Here is an 18,268-nt window from a genome sequence, read left to right on the forward strand (position 1 = left end):
CCAAAAAATCAAAATCATATCAGCCACTCTCAGACTGCAGCACAATAAAAACAGAAATCAATACCAAGAAGATCTCTCAAAACCATACAATTACATGGAAATTAAACAATCTTCTTCTGAATGACTTTCGGGTAAACAATAAAATTAAGACAAATCAAGAAATTATTTGAAATAAATGAAAACAAAGATACAACATACCAGAATCTCTGGGATACAGCTAAAGCAGTGTTAAGAGGAAACTTTATAGTGCTAAATGCCCATATTGAAAAGTTAGAAAGATCTCAAATTAACAACCTAACATCATACCTAGAGAAAGTAGAAAAGAGCAAACCAACCTCAAAGCTAGGAGAAAATAAGTAATAAAAATCAGAGCTAAACTAAATGAAATTGAGATGTAAAAAACAATGCAAAAGATCAATGAAACCAGAAGTTCAATCTTTGAAAGAATAAATAAGATCGATAGACCACTAGCTAGACTATTAAAAAAAAAAAGGAGGGATGATCCAAATAAACACAATCAGAAATGACAAGGGGGACATTACCACAGACTCCACAGAAATATAATACAAAAAACCCTCAGAAACTATTACAAACACCTCTATACACACAAATGAGAAAACCTAGAAGAAATAGATAAATTTCTGGAAACATACAACCTCCCAAGATTGAATTAGGAGAAATCAAAACCCTGAACAGACCAATAATGAGTCCTAAAATTGAATAAGTAGCAAAAAGTCTACCACCCAGAAAAAGTCCTGGACCAGACAGACTTACAACTGAATTCTACCAGATGTACTAGGAAAAGCTGGTACTAATGCTTACTGGAACTATTGCAAAAATTGAGGAGAAGGGACTCCTTCCCAACTCATTCTATGAGGCCAGTATCACTCTGATACCAAAACTTGGCAGAAACACAACAAAAAAAGAAAACTTCAGGCCATTCTCTCTGATGAACATAGAAACAAAAATCCTCAACAAAACACTAGCAAACTGAATCCAGCAGCACATCACAAAGCTAATCTATCACAATCAAGTAGCCTTTATTCCTGGGATCCAAGGTTGGTTCAACATAGGCAAATCAATAAGTGCGACTCATCACATAAACAGAACTAAAAGCAAAAACCATGTGATCATCTCAATAGATGCAGTAAAGGCTTTCCAAAAAATTCAACATCTCTTTATGTTTTAAAATAAAAGAAAGCCCTCAACAAACTAGGTACCAAAGGAACATATCTCAAAATAATAAGAACCAAACCTACACCCAACATCATACTGAAAGGGCAAAAGCTGGAAGCACTCCACTTGAGAATCAGAACAAGACAAGGATGCTTACTCTCACCACTCCTATTCAACAGAGTACTCAAGTTCTAGACAGTGCAATCAGACAAGAGAAAGATATAAAAGCATCTAAATAGGAATAGAGGAAGTCAAACTATCCCTGTTTGCAGATGACATGATTCTACATCTACAAAACCCCGTAGTCTCTGCCCAAAAGCTCCTTGAGCTGATAAACAACTTCAGCAAAGTTTCAGGATACAAAAATCAATGTACAAAAATCAGTAGCATTTCTATACACCAATAACACCCAAGCTGAGAGACAAATCAATAACATAATCCCATTCATCATAGCCACAAAAAGAATGAAATACCTAGGAATACAGCTAACCAGGCAGGTGAAAGATCTCTATAAGGAGAATTACAAAACACTGCTGAAAGAAATCAGAGATAACACGAACAAATGGGAAAACATTTCATGTTCTTGGATAGGAAAATCAATATTTTTAAAATTGCCATACTACCCAAAGCAATTTACAGACTCAATGCTATCCCTATCAAACTACCAAAGACATTCTTCACAGAATTAGAAAAAACTATTCTAAGACTAATCTGGAACAACAAAAGAGCTCAAATAGCAAAAGCAATCCTAAGCAAAAAGAACAAAGCTGGAAGCATCCCACTATTCAATTTTAAACTATACTACAAGGCTACAGTGACTAAAACAGCATGATACTAGTATAACAACAAACACATAGACCAATGCACCAGGTTAGAAAATGCAGAAATAAAGCCACACATCTACAACGACCTGATCTTCGACAAAACCAACAATGACAAACAATGGGGAAAGGACTCCCTATTCAACAAATAGTGCTGGGATAACTGGCTAACCATATGCAGAAGATTGAAACTGAGCTCCTTCCTTTCACCGTATACAAAAATCAACTCAAGATGAATTGAAAAATTAAATGTAAAATCTAAAACTATAAAAACCCAGAAGAAAACCTAGGAAATACCATTCTGGACATGGCCCCAGCAAAGATTTCATGACGAAGACTCCAAAAGCAATTGCAAAGAAAACAAAAATTGATAAGTGGGATCTAATTAAAGTAAAGAGCTTCTGCGCAGCAAAATAAAGTATCAACAGAATAAAGAGCCAACCTACAGAATGGGAGCAAAAATTTGCAAACTATGCATCCAACAAAATCTAATTTCCAGAATCTATAAGGAACTTAAAGCAACAAGCAAAAAACAAACAATGCCATTGAAAAATGCGCAAAGGACATGGGCACTTCTCTAAAGAAGACATATACACGGCCAACAAGCACATGAAAAAAATGTTCAGTAACACTGATCATTAAGGAAATGTAAATCAAAACCACAATGAGATACTATCTCACACCAATCAGAATGGCTATTACTAAAAAGTCAGTGGGGCACCGTAGCTCACACCTGTAATCCCAACACTTAGGAAGGCAGAGGCAGGAGAATTGCTTGAGCTCGGAATTCAAGACCTGCCTGGGCAACATAGAAACACCACACTCTTCACAAAAAGGAGAAAGAAAAGACAAAAATAGACAAAACATAACAGATTCTGGTGAGGTTGCAGAGAAAACAGAATGCTTACACACTGCAAAAATAGACAAAACATAACAGATTCTGGTGAGGTTGCAGAGAAAACAGAATGCTTACACACTGCTGGTGGGAATGTAAGTTCATTCATCCACTGTGGAAAGCAGTCTGGAAATTTCTCAGAGAACTTAAAATAGAACTACCATTTGATCCAGCAATCTCATTACTGGTTATGTACCCAAAAGAATATAAATCATTCTACCATAAAGACACATGCACACATATGTTCATCACAACACTATTCACAATAGCAAAGACATGGAATCAACCCAGATGCACATCAACAGTGGACTGGATAATGAAAATGTGGGTACATATACACCATGGAATACTACGGTGCCATAAAAAAATAATAAGATCATGTCCTTTGAAGCAGCATGGAAAGAGCTGGAAGCCATTATTCTAAGCAAATTAACACAGGAACAGAAAACCAAATACCACTGTTCTCACTTATAAGTGGAGCTAAACATTGAGTACACACAGACACAAAGAATGGAACAACAAACACAGGGGCCTACTTGAGGGTAGAGGGTGAGGAGAGTGAGCATTTAAAAACTACCTATTGGGGCCAGGCGCAGTGGCTCACGCCTGTAATCCCAGCACTTTATGAGGCCAAGGCAGGTGGATCACCTGAGGTCAGGAATTCAAGCTCAGCCTGGCCAACATGGTGAAAGCCCATCTCTACTAAAAATACAAAAATTAGCCGGGTGTGGTGGTGCATGCCTATATTCCCAGCTACTCATGAGGCTGAGGCATGAGAATCACTGGAACCTTGGAACCCAGGAGGCGGAAGTTGCAGTGAGCTGAGATTGCGCCATTGCACTCCAGCATGGGCAAGAGCAAAATTCTATCTCAAACAAACAAACAAACAAACAAACAAAACCTACCTATTAGGTACTATACTGATTACCTGGGTGACAAAATTATCTGTACACCAAACCCCTGCAACACACAATTTACCCATGTAAAAAACCTGTACATGTACATCCAAACCTTAAAAGTTGGAAAGAAAATAAATAAATAAAATGGGCCCATTTAAAAATGTTCATAAATATTGACAAATTGCTATCCAGAAATAAATATTTTATCAATCCACATTTCTATCAAGAGCACTCAAGAGGACTGGTTTCCTCACATCTTTACAAACACTAAAATATTAACTTTGTAAAAATGGTTGCCAATTAGACGTGGGAAAAATATTTTACTGTGGTTTTAATCTGTATTTTTTTTTTTACTATGAAGAAGTCAAGGACTTTTCAATATGTTTAATGAACATTTTTTATCATTCTATGAACTACCTGTTAGTATTCTTTGCTTGTTCATCTTTTGGAGTGTTGATATCTTTCTAATTAATTTGTAAGAGCTTTTGTTTTGTAAGGCTGTTAACCTTTTGTCTGCCATATTGTTTGCAAATAGTTTTCAATTCAATGAAGCATTTTTCAGTGTATAAAGGCTGTAGATCCTTGGTGAATTGTATCTTTCATTAATATTAAAATAGTTCTCTATGTTTTCTTCAATATATCTTGTATCACATTCTTCTTTTATAAATATTTCTATCTCTAATTTCCTTTTGCATATATTTACCTGACACATCTTTCCATGGCTTGTTTTTAAAATAATCCGTTGTTATTTAAATTTTGTTATTTATTTTTAAGTATATCTCTTATAAATAGAAAATAGTGATTTTGCTCTTTCATTCAAAAAGACTTTGCTTTTTAGTTTAGGTATTGTTAAGTGGTGTGACAGAATTAACTATTCACATTTATTTAACAATTAATATACTCTTACTATGAGAATATATTAGGCAAAACAAAGTAGCTTATGCCTGTAATCTCAGCACTTTGGGAAGCTGAGGCAGGAGGATTGCTTGAGCCCAGGAGTTTGAGGCCAGCCAGGGCAAAACCCTGTCTTTATAAAAAATACAAAATTAGGCAAGCATGGTGGCGTGCACCTGTAGACCCAGCTACTCAGGAGGCTGAGGTGGGAGGATTGATTCAGCAGGGGAGGTCGAGGCTGCAGTGAGCTATGATCATGCCACTGCACTCCTGCCTGGGTGACAGAGGGAGACTCTGTCTCAAAAATAAAAAGGTAATATATTAAATAAGGCCAGTTTAGCCTTTTTCCTGCCATCTTATCTTGTGCTTTTAATTTATATTTATTATACTTGCTTTTTCCACCCTTTCTTTTTATTAGCTTTTGTTTATTTTAACTTTAACAAACATAACTAAAGTTGTATTTCTCCAGAAAAGTCAAGAATTATTCAGAATCTATAACCAAGCTCCACACAACCATCAAAATTGATCTTTAGCAGATTTGAATTCCTCTCCCCATTGTAAAGTTTAATATAATCTGCATTAGACTTTATAACTACATCGTTAGCGAGCTACTATGAATTTTGAAGTGATTCTATCCTATATACTGGATTTCCCTTCTTTATTTCTTTATTATGTTACTTTTAATTTGGCTGGAGTACTTCTTTGAGTAACTTTTTAAATAAATAGTATGTAGAAGCATATTTTCTGTGTGTTTTCACATCTTCACAATAGCTTGACTGTGTGTACAATTCTAGGGTATCTGGTCTTTTATCCTTAAAATGCATAATCTCAGCATATATGGTTTGCTGATGAAAGGTCAGGTTCCAATCTAATTATCTTTCTTGGTAAATAATCTGGTTTTTCTGCTGAGAAGCTTACACTAAGAATTTTCAAATGATATAAAGTCAAAGGTTACATAAAAAGAAACATTAATTACACAGCAAAAGAATCAACAAAATAAAAAGGCAAACTACAAATTGGAAACAATATTTTCAAGCTATATATATATACATATATATATATGGTTAATACCCAAAATTTATGAAAAAAATGCTCATACAACTTAATAGCAGAAAAACAAATAACCCACTTAAAAAATGGTCAAAGAACCTGAATAGACATTTCTAAAGAGAAGACATAAAAATGGTCAACAGGTGTATTAGTCCATTCTTGCACTGCTATAAAGAACTACCTGAGACTGGGTAATTTATAAAGACAAGAGGTTTAATTGGCTCATGGTTCTGCAGGCTCTATAGGGCTCTATAGGTCCGTCTGTTGATGGACTAATGGATAAAGAAACTGTAGTATATATATATATAATGAAATATTATTCAGCCTTTTAAAAAAGGAGCTACTGCCTAATGTGGTTTGGATTTGTGTCTCTGCCCAAATTTCATGTCGAATTGGAGGAGGGGCCTGGTGGGAGGTGATTAAATCATGGGGGTGGATTCCCCCTTTGCTGCTCAGTGAGTAAGTTCTCACCAGATCTGATGGTTTAAAAGTCTGTGGCACTTCCTCCTTCACTCTCTCTCTCCTGCCGCAATGTGAAGGTTCTTGCTTCCCCTTTGTCTTCTGCCAAGGGGAAGTTTGATTGTAAGTTTCCTGAGGCCTCCTAGTCATGCTTCCTGTTAAGCCTGCAGAACTGTGAGTCGATTAAGTCTCTTTTCTTCATAAATTACCCAGTCTCAGGTAGTTCTTCATAGCAGTGTGGAAACAGACTAACACACTGCCAATTGCCACAACACAGATGAGACTGGAGTACATTAGGCTGAGTGAAATAAGTCAGACACAAAAAGAAAAATAATGCATGACATCACTTATATGTGGAATCTTAAAATAAAAACCTCAAATATACAGAGATAGAGAATAAAACACTGGTGATGCAGGTCAAAGGATACAAAGTAGCAGAAATTTAGGATAAATAAGTCTAGACATCTAATGTACAACCTGAGCACTATATGTAATAATGCTGTATTTTATTTGAGATTTCTGCTAAATTAGATTTTAGTTGTTTTTGCTACCAAAAAAAGGGGGAGTCACTATGTGAGATGATGGATATGTTAATTTTCTTTACTATAGTAACCATTTTACTATCTGTATATATCCCATAATATCATGTTATATACCTTATATAGACACAATAACATTTTTTAAAAAGAAATATTAACATTTGTGATACAAATATAATTATTTCATAAAAGCGATTAATATTTACAAAGGCATAATAGCTTGCTTTTTTTAAAACTGGTTAGCAAAAAAGCAAATGTGGTTTATCTCCATGGTAAGAAAAAAAAAGTTAGGAAGTTATTTTCTAATGGCAATGATTTTTTTTAAGTCTGTAAAATTAAGCACTGCAAAAACGTTTCTCAATGAGGGTCTGTGGAATTGGGAGAGAACCCCTGATCCCCAGATTCCATCACACAACAATCAACAATGGCAGAGAATGTGTCAGGTACTTTTCCTACACTATTTTCTTAATGGCTCACAAGAAGCTTGAAAGGTAGGTGTTATTACCTATCTCCAACTTCTGGGAGGGGAAATTGGTTCTCAGAGAAGGTAAACACTTACTCAACACCCCGCCACTAGTAAATATGTGGCAGAACTAAAATTTGAACCCAGGATTCTATGACCCCACTACACATCCTCTTTGTAGTATGCAATACAAAGGATCACCCCCATGTTCAAGGCATTAGTCTGGAAGCTGCGAACAATGAAAAGGTGAATGCCACAGAGGCCCTACCTTAAATTGTTACCTAGGTAGTACCTATTTAATTTACCGCCAGCCCTCCACATCCATGAGTTCCACATTCGTCAAGTCAATCAACCACAGATCAAAAATATTGCCAGCGGGGCACGGGGGTGGAATCTGTACTGAACATGTACAGACTTTTTTATTGTCATTATTCCCTAAACAATACAGTGTAACAACTATTTACATAGCATTTAAATGGTATTAGGTATCATAAGTAATCTATAGGTGATTTGAAATATATAGGAGATGTGTGTAGGTTATATGCAAGTACTAGGCCATTTTATATAAGGGACTCGAGCATCCTTGAATTTTGGTATCTGTGGGGGTCCTGGAACCAATCTCCCATGGTATGGAGGGAAAATTGTACTAGTTAAAAAAAAAAAAAAAACTAGCATTTTTCTTCTTGATAGTAAAAATTAATTAGGCCATGAATCTGTGATTCAGAAGAAAAATATCCTTATCCAGGTGCATTTTTATACATTAGCATTTAGGGCAAATTGCCCAGAAATCCAATACTAATTTACCCCCAGGATCTCAGCCCATAGTTACTGTTGGAATTTTTGGCAAGTATATTTCCCTGGGGGTAATAGTCAAATTAAGAAGTCTTCTTAAAGAGAAGGTGTTAGAGTCTTAGGCAGCAGTTCAAAGCTCAATGTTTAAAGGTGGAGAGGGATACCCAAGCAGGCAGTGCTCCAATGGCAAATGAGGTGAGAGACAGTCTGTTTTCCTGCCCTATGCTCCTGCTTAATGGATCCGCTGATAGTCTGATGTGAGGGTGACAGTTTTTACCTTGCACTCAAACTTATACTGGACCATATTTTAACTTCTAATTGTCAAATTATTTTAGCAGATTTGGGAGATGAACACTTCCAGGGTCAAACCTGAACTCTCTGCAAGTGTGAACTACCAATATGAGTTTCACAGTCCAAATAAGCATTTCCCACACCTCTACCCACTCTGATGCTAGAACCCAAGTAGATGGATTCTGCTCCTACTAAACTGAGAGTTCCCTTAGATCAACCAGGAAAATAATAATAGTAACAACAATTATTAACTTTATTGGTCATTTTCTATGTGACACACATTATTCTAAAAGTGTTACAATTCACTTAATCCTCCCAACAACTCTAGGAGCTTGTATATCTATTTTATAGATAAGAAAAAGAGAGATAAAGTGATTTGCCAAAGACTGTACAGCTTGTAAGTGGCAGACCTAGGATTTGAATTCACATGGGCAGGTCCCTGAGCATGCATTATTAACCATTGCCATTCACAAGTTTGCATGTGGTCATAACTGACCTTTATAGGCAATTTCCTTCATCAGTTAGATCAATCTTGCTTGGACTAAGTGCAAATTTGTTTGAAGAAATGGACTTACTTTAGTACTAACTCCTACAAGGTGAAGCAGTATCCTTTGCAGACTCCAAAGAGATCTAAAAGAAGGAATGTCAAGGAAATTTAAACATCAAGATTGGATAGGGTGAAAATCAGTCGGGGGACAATATTAGGAGAAAGCTACAACTAAATGGGCAGGTCAGTACGCATCCCCAAAACACGGTCTGTGGCAACAAGATTAAGTCATGCCCCATTACCTGGTAAGCCAAGGGTACTGAACCTGCTACTATCCTAATCAGAATTGAGTTATAATAAAAATTGGATAAAACTGAACCTGCAAATGGAAGGACTTATGGGCTGAGACGACAGAGGTTGGAAACTAGAATTAGCTTTATGTTCCTTTTATAGGAACAATTTTCAGGTCCATGTCCAATTCCAACTTGGGAAAACATCTACTTATAATTTCCCAGTTTGAATTAAAGTTCTACTCTCAAGAGACCTGATCTACCTTAATGTCTCCTTAATGCAATGTCAATACAAGTTTGTTGATTGATGTCACGTGTAAGATAGAAGGAAGGATTGATTGCATGTCATGTCTCCCTGTCTCCCCAGTGATCCTCTGGGAGAACCACTTCCTCCATTTTGCTCATAAGCACCTCCACAAGATAGGAGCTTTAATCTAGAAAACTGCAGATGAACTCACCACCAGGAGCTAGCTGGCTATGTTCCAGCTGGCCCAGCTGAGCTCAACCAGTAGGATACAGTGTGTGGCAAGCCCAAGAAGCAGCAGCCCTGCATAAAACAGCTAATGAGGCATTTTTACTGTTTTAGAGTCACAAAAAGAATGTCTCACATTGATTAAAATTCCGCTTGTCAAAGTGAGACTGACCAGAAACCCAGAGATAAGAACGTCGGGTATGGGCATCCCTGGTTGGCTTTTTTAACTTACAAGGCTGTGAAAGACAGGGGCTTGTTAGTTATTTGCATTTTCCCCACATTCAAGGTTTTCAGTCAAAGATGTCTCTGGCTGTCAAGGGAAGACATTGGCAGCAAGAAGGGGAGACTGGCCACCTTTTATCTCCATCAAACTCTAAGGCACTGCTTTCTGCCAAACTGCCCACCCCAGAGGAAAAGATCCTCTTTCTTCTGGTTTTGATCTAGTTCCCTGGCAAGATGGATGTGACTTTTCTTAGCACTTCTCTTCCTTCTGCCAAGGAACAGGCTGTTTGGACACATGGTCTCATTTCTACAATCCTTTAACTCCAGGAAACTTGTGAACCAGGGTTGATGTCAGGTCTGTTGGGCCCTATCTGGAATGAAGGTGTAGTCAGGAGGTCACTTCCTCATGTGATATATGTCTAGAGAAAGGCATAAGCTCCACGAAGTTAGGGTCTGTGTTGGTCTCATGCAGCCCTTATTCTTGGCAGTAACACATAATGGGCATGCAATAAATGCAGGTGTTCAATGGCATCTTTGAAGTGAATTTCTCAGTAAACTTACTTTTGCATAGCATCTAGTGGTGTGAAACGGCAATAAGTGGGATAACGTGGAAGAAAGTGTATCCCGTCTTTATTCTGGGTGGCTATCACTGTAGGTTATAACATCTTTTCTTAAGGTATTTTGTGGGACACTAGACTCAAAAAGTCATCAGCAAAAAACTGTTTTTGTGATCAAGTAAGCTTGTAAACACTGTATACCAGAATACCCATTCAACAGTTCCCATGTACATTAACCTATTAAAGAGACTCCTCTCTTTAGTACATTAACCTATTAAAGAGGCTCCTCTTTAATACATTAGCCTATTAAACTAAAGAGACTACTCTCTTTAGTACATTAACCTATTAAAGAGGCTCCTCTCCCTCCTCTCACCCTCCACCCTCAAGTAGGCCCCAGTGTCTGTTGTTCTGCTCTTAGTATCCATGTGTTTTCTTGGTTTAGCTCCTACTAATAAGTGAGAACATGCAGTATTTGGTTTTCTGTTCCTGTGTTAGTTTGTTTAGGATAATGGCCTCCAGCTCCATCCATGATGCTGCAAAGGAAATGATCTTATTCTTTTTTATGGCTGCATAGTTTTCCAGTGTATATATATGACATTTTCTTTATCCAGTCTACTGTTGATGTTAAACCAGAATTTCTTAAACATTTTTTTTACCTCAGAATCTTCACCTTGCATCTATTATTTGCTATCCCATGGAACTAGTGTTCCTCTCAGCTCACCTTGGAATTATGCTTGGAATCACTGAGTTATACCATGATTAATCCTCTGGCCCCCTCCACCATAGTCTTTAGAGTGGATATTTCAGACCTCCTTCTGAAATCATTTATTACATGACCCTGATGATCTATGATTTCCAAATCACCCTACATGAAAATAGGAATAACAAGCTCCATTATGCCTTTCTATGCAGAGATTTTAGCACTATCTTCTCTCAGAAGAAGAGCTGGCTAAGGGTAGCTCTACATCAGCCCAGAAATCACGTACATTGCCTGGTATGGCACTCAAAGGGGGCTTAGGGACCTGGTGGGAGCAGGACTCAGGTCACCCTTCATGAACACTGCTTCTTCTTGTGACTGCCTGTGATGGCCAGTCATGTGTCAGTTGGTCAGGCTAATGCACCCAGTCATTAAATCAAACACTAAGCTGGGCACAGTGGCCCACACTGTAATCCCAGCTATTTAGGAAGCTAAAGTCGGAGAATTGCTTGAGCCCAGGAATTTGAATCCAGCCTGGGCAACATAGTAACACCCTGTTTCTAAAAGAAAAAAAAATTTAACACTAATCTAGTTGTTACTGTGAGGTTCTCATCAATCAGTTCAGTTGGAAGACCTTAAGGGTAAAACTCAGGTTTCCCTGCTGAAGAAGAAATCCCACTTGGGGACAGCAGCTTCGGTGCCTATGGAGAGTCTCCAGTCCCCTGCTGGTTCTGGGTCTGTGGGAGAACCTGGCTGACACACTGCCCATTGTGGCGTTCCCTCATCAGCATCCCTGCCAGACTGGCCATGATTTGAGTGAACACACCTCTCAGATGGAGTCAGGAGCCAGCAGGGATGATGACAGCATCTTCTTCCAAGGCTGGGGAAAGGGTCTGCCTCAGCCATGAGGAAGGATCAGAATCTGTAGGTCCAATAAGGCTGAGGAGCGGAGGCGGGAGGCCCTCTTGCCCTCCACCTTGAAGGAGCTGCAGTTTGTGTCTCTTTTACTGCTTTTGCCTAGTAGTGAGGCTGGGGGTGAATTGCTTACCATGGATGTATATCCATGCCTAGGCACAGCCTGGTGAATTACTTTCCAGAAAAAAAAAAAAATGTTTGCCTTAAGATTTAATTAATTTTCACAGTTTAATAATATCTCAGGGCATTTATTCTGCATTTAAGATAAAGAGCATAGATTTGTATATATTATGGTAATAAGTGGAATTCTCATTTTGATAAGAAAATGTGAAATCCCAACCCATTTACCAGCACTGATAAGAGGGAGAGATGGGACGTGTTTGCGCACTTAGCGGATGCTCATTTGGCTATACGTAAGGAAGACTTTAATTTTCATAATATGTATTTAGAACTTTAATATGTGAATACTAAATGATTCCATGTCTAAAATTTATCCTGAGAATGTATATAAAGTTACAACCTATAAGAAATTTCATCTCAGTTGTGAAAAATTAGAAGCCACTTGAATGTCCAACAGTAAACTACAGTGCATCAATATACAATGGAATACAAAAAAAAAAATAGCTATCATTCATTGAATTGTGTGCCAAGCACTGTTCTATAAGGATTTCATACATATTAACTCACCGAATTGTCATAATAACCTTACAAGGTAGACTCTATGATCCTCTTTTTACTAAGGCACAAAGTGGCAGGGTGAACTGCCTGAGGTCACACAGTTAGTGAGGGATAGAACCAAGATTCCAACGTGAACATTTTGGCTCTAGAGTCTACACTCTGAGTCTAGGCTGTGCCCCAGTCTCAAGAGCCAACATATGTCATTTAAAACATCCATATGTTCATTTACATATATACAAAACAGAACAACAACAAAAAGTAGAAAATTCTATACTTTAACATGAGTGATCTTTTTTGCTAATCTGTATTTACTAAATTTTCTATAATAAACATCTACTATTTTGTAGTTTAAAAATAAAAATAATGAAATAATTTATTTTTTATTAGGAACCAAACTCCTAATTTCCCTGGTCAGATACTAGAATCAGACTAGTGCAGACTGATATTCAGGGCAGCTCTCAAGCCAATACATAAACCTAGGTGGCGTGAGAGGGCTCCCAAAGGGCCCAGGTCCCAGGCCCCTTGTCACACATACCACCCATGAGCCAGCAAATCAATGCACCTTGCAGGGAACAGAGCTAGTCAGACAACATCTTCCGGACCTTTTTTTAGCCAGCTTCCAAAGCTTGATTTTTTTCAACCCACCCAAGTTTTATAATTATCAACACTGACCATGAATTTCAGGTCCATAACATTTCCAAAACATTTTTAAATAAAATGAGTAATAAATGGGATAATTTGAGACTTCACAGAATACTTTGTGTGTGACTGCTCTGATCTCCTGCAGATGGTAAATGTATTGAATGATATGAGAAATAATTAAAAATGCAAAGGTTAGAACCATCTGGACCCTTAGAGATAAAATCTATGTATCTTCATTTGACATACAAAGATGCTAACACTCAGAGAAATTAAATAACTTGCTCTCAGGTATGCAGTCTTTTAAAGGTCAAACCAGGATGAAAAGACAAGTTTTAGTTCCTAGTCCAATACTCTCTGCATTGAGCCATGCTACTTCAAGGGCTTGGGCTCAGTTGAAAACAGGGAAGGAAGTATTGGTTATGACAGCAATCAATATTTTATGAAAATCATTTTCTATTCACTTCTATTACACTAGCAATATATACAAAAGAGAAGCATACAGAGTAAATGGTGACGGTCCCTAGCCACAAACTACAACTCCCTCCCTCCCCCTAGGTGGGGCACAGTGATTACCACAGTCAATCCAGTCAATAATTTGCCATTATATATGTATTTAGCGGTGTGCTAGAACCAGCTTGTACAGGGTCTTAAGAGCCAACTTAAATTTTCAGGAAATCTATGAGCTGGCTGTTTAAAATAAAAGCCATTATTAAATATTAAATTGCACAAATTTATAATCAAACTATATTAAAAACAAAGATAAGAAGTACTCAAAAAGCATCACCTTCCCCCTGCTTTTAATTACATTTTACCTTTGTCTATGTTCTTGGGGCCACTTATGTCTACTGTATCTGTCTTGTGGAAAGTCCAGTGGTGTGTTCCCAGCTTCAAGTCAGTGACTCATGGTGGTAGAATCCACCACATGGGGAGTATTTACACCACAGAAATTGACAAACGCTGCACAGCAAGGCCTTCCCTCCCTTCACCCCAGACAGCCAGTGCTTAAGCATTTACTAGCATATCATAATAGACACATTTTTTTTTTATTTTTATTTTTTTGAGATGAAGTCTTGCTCTGTCACCCAGGCTGGAGCGCAATGGCATGATCAGCTCACTGCCACCTCCACCTCCCAGGTTCAAGCAATTCTCCTGCCTCAGCCTCCTGAGTAGCTGGGATTACAGGCACGTGCCACCATGTCCAAATAATTTTTGTATTTTTTTAGTAGAGACAGAGTTTCACCATGCTGGTCAGACTGGTCTCAAACTCCTGACCTCGTGATCCACCTACCTCAGCCTCCCAAAGTGCTGGGATTACAGGCATGAGCCACCGTGCCTGGCCAACAGACACAGTTTTTTCAAGTATCTTTTTTCCTTACATAAATAGACTATTGAAAACTTTAAAGTTGGTTAAATGCATTTCTTTCCATTTGTAGAAATAAAGAAAAAGCACTCGCTAAAATAAGTGAAATATCTTTGCCATCAGCCAGTTTTTTAAACTACTACAGTCATGCACCACGTGACATTTTGGTCAAGACAGGCTGCATATACAAAGTGGTCCCATAAGATTGTAATATTGTATTTTTATTGTACTTTTTTATGTTTAGACACATTTAGATACACAGATACTTACCATTGTGTTACTATTGCCTACAGTAGTCAGTACATAACCTGATGTACAGGTTTGTAGCCTAGGAGGACCATCCCACATATCCTAGGTGTGTAGTAGGCTATGCCGTCTAGGTTTGTGCAAGTACACTGTATATTTGCACAATGACAAAATCGCCTAACCATCATTTCTCAGAACATATCCCCCATTGTTAAGTGATACATGACTGCATTTATCTTCTGTCCTTCAGTGCCCTCCCTGTTCCCTTGATAATCTAGGCTTCTATTTTAACTAAATCCCAGTTCCTTTGAACTTTCTTCTTTGAGTACATTCTACCTCTCCTCTTCAATTCCCCACATCTTTCAAGCCTTCTTAGACAGAGAAATGATAAAGGTGCAGTTTTCTGAAGGTAATTAATTAGCAGGCAACCAAACAAGAATGGCTGGATTTGCTTTGCCACAGTAAGCACTAGATCCTGCTAGCTGCTACTTCCCCACTTCTGGGCTCCTGGGTGTCAGAGGGGGAGTGATATACTTAGTCCCTTTTGTTTACACACCAAAAGATTAGGTTTCCTTACATTCCTAAGTAATTTCAGAAGATTAACTTTTAGATAGGAAACTTCATAGCCCGAGCAGGCTGAGAAAAGAAAAAAGAAAAAAAATCATGTCACCCTCAAGCAGTTCCATCAAGGGATGAAATTTTAAATCACATCATGTCTCACACCCATTTCTTAGTGCAAAATAAATCACTTGAACAGAGTGCAAGCCAATTTTTACTTTAAAAATGTTGTGTCCTAAGGCTGTCTTCTTGAACTTCAAAAGCACACTTTGTAATTACTCTACCTATCAAAGGAAACTCAACATTTCACCTCCAATCTTCTTCAGCTTGTGTTATCATTTTTAATTGTTAATAAACCACGTTAATTTTAAACTGATTATTCTGTTTGGGAATTCAATGTTTTCAAGGGGAATATGTTGAATTATATATAAATAAACTTGTTTATGTACACTTCTTAAATATACTTGTTTACATAAGCTAAAGTTAAGTGGGGCTTTTTCTTGTTACCTGTCATTGGTTTTATTTTTAGTAATTTCTGTCATTTTGGAGACTCACAACATTTCATGTCTCTTGTTTTTTATTTTTTATTTTTATTTATTTATTTATTTATTTTTTTTGAGACGAAGTCTTGCTCTTGTCCCCCTGGCTGGAGCACGATGGCACGATCTCAGCTTACTGCAACCTCTGCCTCCGGGGTTCAAGCGATTCTCCTGCCTCAATCTCCCAAGTAGTTGGGATTACAGGCACCTGCCACCATGCCCGGCTAATTTTTATATTTTTAGTAGAGACAGGGTTTCATCATGTTGGCCAGGCTCGTCTTGAACTCCTGACCTCCGGTGATCCGCCCTCCTGGGCCTCCCAAAGTGCTGGGATTACAGGCGTGAGCCACCGCATCTGGCATGTCTCTTGTTTTTTAAAGGAATAGTTTTCTGGAAACTGTTTTTATCTCTGAATTAAAAATGCCAGAGATTTTATCCACGTTTGTGCCCAACACTGATATCACTTGATTGTGAGTTGTGAGCCTTCCTGGGACTTTTTTTTTCTTAAGTAGAAATAGCCCAGAAATAAGGCCGCACACCTATAACCACCTGATATTCAACAAAGCTGACCAAAACAAGCAATGGGAGAGGATTCCCTATTCAATAAATGGTGCTGGGATAACTGGTGAGCCATATGCAGAAGACTGAAGGCAAATCCCTTTTCTTTAAACTATATACAAAAAGCAACTCAAGATGGATTAAAGACTTAAATGTAAAACCCAAAACTCTAAAAGCGCTGGAAGAAAATCTAGGCAATACCATCCTGGATGTAGGAATGCACAAAGATTTCATGACAAAGACACCAAAAGCAATTTCAATGAAAGCAAAAACTGACAAGTAGGATCTAATTAAGAGCTTCTACGCAGCAAAAGAAACTATCAACAGAGTAAACAGACAACCTACAGAATGGGAGAAAATATTTGCAAACCATGCACCTGACAAAGGTCTAACATCCAGAATCTATAAGGAACTTAAACAAATTTACAAGAGAAAAACAAACAACCCCATTAAAAAGTGGGCAGAGGACATGAACAGATACTTTTCAAAAGATGACATACATGTGGCCAACAAGCATATGAAGAAAGCTCAATATCACTGATCATTAGAGAAATGCAAATCAAAAGTATGAGACAGCATCTCATACCAGTCAGAAAGGCTACTATTACAAAGTCAAAAATATTGGCTGGGAGTGGTGGCTCATGTCTATAATCCCAGCACTTTGGGAGGCTGAGGCAGGCAGATCACCTGAGGTCAGGAGTTTGAGACCAGCCTGGCCAACATGGTGAAACCTGTCTCTACTAAAAATCCAAAAATTAGCCAGGCATGGTGGCACACGCCTGTAATCCCAGCACTTTGGGAGGCTGAGGTGGGCAGATCAGCTGAGGTCAGGAGTTTGAGACCAGCCTGGCCAACGTGGTGAAACCCCATCTCTACTAATAAATAAAAATACAAAAAAAAAGGTCAAAAATAACACAGCTGGCAAGGTTGTGGAGAAAAGGGAACACTTATGCACTGTTGGTGGGACTTTAGCTCAACCATGTGGAAAGCACTATGGTGATTCCTCAAAGAGCTAAAAATAGAACTGCCATTCAACCCAGCAATCCCATTACTGGGTATATACCCAGAGGAATACAGAGCATTCTGCCATAAAGTCAAATCACACAAATGATCATTGCAACACTGTTCACAACAGCAAAGACCTGGAATCAATCTAAATGCCCATCAATGACAGACTGGATAAAGAAAATATGGTACATGTACACCATGGAATACTATGCAGCCGCAAAAAAGAACAAGATCATGTCTTTTGCAGGAACATAGATGGAACTGCAAATTAACACAAGAACAGAAAACCAAATACCATATGTTCTCACTTATAAGTGGGAGCTAAATGATGAGAATTTACAAACATAAAGAAGGAAACAACAGACACTGGGGTCTACTTGAGGAGGGAGGCTGGGAGGAGGGAAAGGAGCAGAAAAGTAACTATTGGGTACTGGGCTAAATTCCTGGGTGATGAAATAATCTGTACAACAAACCCCCGTGACATGACTTTATCTATGTAACAAACCTTCACATGTACCCCCAAACCTAAAATAAAAGTTAAAAATGCTGGGTGTGGTGGCTCATGCCTGTAATCCCAGCACTTTGAGAGGCCGAGGCAGGAGGATCACTAGGTCAGGAGATAAGACCACTCTGGCTAACACAGTAAAACCCCATCTCTAGTAAAAATACAAAAAATTAGCCAGGCGTGGTGGTGGGCGCCTGTAGTCCCAGCTACCCAGGAGGCTGAGGCAGGAGAATGGCATAAACCTGGGAGGCAGAG

At 38.2% G+C, this 18,268-nt stretch overlaps 1 protein-coding gene across 5 annotated transcripts in view; it reads right to left on the reverse strand.

The window, feature by feature from the left end:
* The window catches only part of LOC116479343 (uncharacterized), a 168,082-nt gene that overhangs the window by 105,583 nt on the left and 44,231 nt on the right, over positions 1 to 18,268 (reverse strand). The window contains exon 3 of one of the 5 annotated variants that reach the window (XR_009211306.1): positions 8,855 to 8,909. The exons of the other annotated variants lie outside the window; for them this stretch is intronic. The gene's annotated coding sequence lies outside the window, so the exon portion shown is untranslated. The remainder of the gene's footprint in view (positions 1 to 8,854; positions 8,910 to 18,268) is intronic. 5 annotated transcript variants of the gene reach the window in all.

Source organism: Hylobates moloch, unplaced genomic scaffold (assembly GCF_009828535.3).
Source record: "Hylobates moloch isolate HMO894 unplaced genomic scaffold, HMol_V3 SCAFFOLD_2, whole genome shotgun sequence".
In the NCBI taxonomy this organism is placed as follows: Eukaryota; Metazoa; Chordata; class Mammalia; order Primates; family Hylobatidae; genus Hylobates; species Hylobates moloch.